Below are 2,864 nucleotides of genomic sequence, written 5' to 3' on the forward strand. Positions count from 1 at the left end.
GAATTCATGCAATATTATTTAAAATGGGTGACTCTGGAGGACATTATGCTGAGTGAAATATCTCAGTCACAAAAGGGCAAATATTGCATAGTGTCACTGTTGTAAAATAGAACTGACATCAGGGTTGAGGGAAGATAGAGAAGAAGGGGAGGAATGATGTATACTGCACTGCAACAGATGAGGGAAAGAATTGTTTAAAAGGGATATATGATTGGGTATTATTGTCATGACAGGAGTCCAGAATGAAGCCTGCAGAGTGCAGTGGACTTGGGGGGAGGGATTGCATAACAATGAATGAGTTTTTTTTTTACTTATCAAGGAGAAAAGTGAATTGTGGGGTGGGGGTGGACAGGGAGAAACGTGCAACAATAAATGACTGGAAACCCTAAATCTCTGTAAAACTTTCATTAAAATTAATAATAATAATAATAGTAATACTCTGATTTGAATGGATTATGCTACTCTTGTTAAAAAAATGTCATTGTAATAGCTGTAGTGTAGTGCACGTCAGGTTCTGGTTTTCTCGGCTTGTGCAAATTCGTTTTCTCAGCTCTCAGCAGTCGTGTTTGCAAGAGTACCAGGGATGACCCTCAGCGTAGACACCCAAAGGCATTGGAGAACTGATACCATTGTCTTGTTTGCTGCCAGTCCACCAGGCAACATTTCTGGTCCAGAATCTGTCTTTAAACTTTAAGCATTTCTGGGAAGAAGCTATCTCCTTAGGGTTTGGGGATTTAGAGCAGGGAGGTTTGTCTGTCTCAGTTCAGCCCATATTCACTTCCATCTGCTTCATATCCCAACAAGGCATTCAGGCAGCCCTGTTTGTAGACACTTGTGAGTTGCCTTGTTTTGTTTTTCTAATGGAGGCAACAATATACCTTTATTTTTCTAATCTTTATCCCTTAAGAAAAATGCTTTTCTCAGTGTAATGGTCAGAATCTTCAAATTAGCACTGTGAAGTGATCTATATATATAGCAGGAATCCTTTACTTGTTCCTGACTTTATTGGTACTTTGTTTAGAACAAGAGGGCAGCAGGTTTTTTTTCAGATGTCTTAACATCTCAAAAAACCTCATCTAACATGGCTTCTTTTTATTTAGGTTTCTAAGAGGTTTGTGGGTTGTTTTTTTTAAAAATTGGATGAATATTGTTATTCTGGCTTCTGCTGAGACAGCCATATGATTTTCAAAACATTGTGGTAAAATATATAACAAAAATTTTACCCTTTTAACAATTTTTAATTACCATTTAAATGTTTCAATGACCATTTTAATAATTCAGTAGCATTAAGTACATTCACAATAATGTGTAGCTGCCACTGCTGTCCCAACAGGGCGATCTCCTATTCTTTTTATTATCCCAAACAGACATTCTGTGGGTGTAAGTAATGAAGTTATGGTAACCAAGTAATAGTGAATATAAGTAGTAAGTCCCTCTTGTTGTTGCTGTTGTTATGTGCCATCAAGTCGCTTGCGACTCATAGCGACCCTATGTACAACATCCCTAAACTCTGCTCTGTCCTGTGCCAATCGCATTGTCTCTGATACACCCATCCCAATTACCCCAGTCACTGAATCAATCCACCTCATAGGGGGCCTTCCCCTTCTGCGCTGTCCCTCCACCCTACCAAGCATGATGTCCTTCTCCAAGGACCTGTCCCTCCTTGCAACATGTCCAAAGTATGTGAGATGAAGCCCCAGAATCCTTGCCTCCAAGGAGCAGCCTGGTTTGACCCTTTCCAGGGTGAATCTGTTCATTTTCCTAGCAGTCCATGGTACCCTCAATACTCTTTTCCAGCACCACAGCTCAAAGGCATCAATTCTCCTTCTATCCTCCTTAGTCATTGTCCAACTCTCTGATGCATAACAAGTGATAGCAAAGACCATGGCCTATATCAGAAGCACCTTAGTCTCCAAAGAGACACCATTGCTCTTCAGTACTTTGGAGAGGTCCCTAACAGCAGTTCACATGGCAATACGTCTTCTAATTTCCTGGCTGCTGGTGCCGAGAGTGTTGACTGTGGAGTCAAGCAAACTGAAGCTGTGGACAATCTCAATAAAAAACCTAAGTCCCTCTTATCTACCTGATATTCTTAGCAAAACTATATGGATCAGAGTAGAATGGCCCCAAAATTTTCCCAGTGCTGTAAAGCTTTATGAAAACAGATTGTCAAGATTTTCTTCTATGGAGCCACTAGTGAGTTCAAACCACCAACCTTTCAGTTAACAGCAAAGTGCTTTAACCACTATGTCATAGAAATAGCTCCACTGTGCCACAGAATCAACTCTTATATCTCAGACTGTGGCAATCTCCATTCCGTTTTATATCTTCATGAGTTTATCTATTGTAGACATCTCATATAACTGGAATAATATAATATTTATCTGACTTATTCAACTTATCACAATGTCTTCAAGTTTTATGCATGTTGTAGCATGCATTAGAACATCATTCTTGTTATGATTGTGTAATAGTGCATTGTAAACATACACCAGATTTAATTTATCCATTGTTTTTGTTGTTGTTGTTGTTGTTTCCTCTGTTATCAGACTCTTCTTTTATCTTTCTGTCGTGATTTAGAGGGAGCTCTGGTGGCAGAATCCATAGGGAGTGGTGCTGCTAACATAAAGGCTGTGTCTCTCTGGTGGGTCAAGTTCACGTGCAGCTCCGTGGAAGAAAGATGGACAAACTCCTCCCGTGTGATTTCAAACCTCAGACACTGACCAGAGGCTCAGCTATGAGTCACTTCCAACTCGACAGAGAGAAAGCGAGAAAGAGGCAGGCCTTGCTGGCCGTTTGTAGACTGTCTTTAGAGCCCTGTCTATTCAAATCAATCTTTTGCCTTGTTGCCCATCCTTCTCTTG

The sequence above is a fragment of the Elephantulus edwardii genome, unplaced genomic scaffold (assembly GCF_000299155.1).
Source record: "Elephantulus edwardii isolate Elephantulus edwardi_28Jun2011 unplaced genomic scaffold, EleEdw1.0 scaffold00176, whole genome shotgun sequence".
In the NCBI taxonomy this organism is placed as follows: domain Eukaryota; kingdom Metazoa; phylum Chordata; class Mammalia; order Macroscelidea; family Macroscelididae; genus Elephantulus; species Elephantulus edwardii.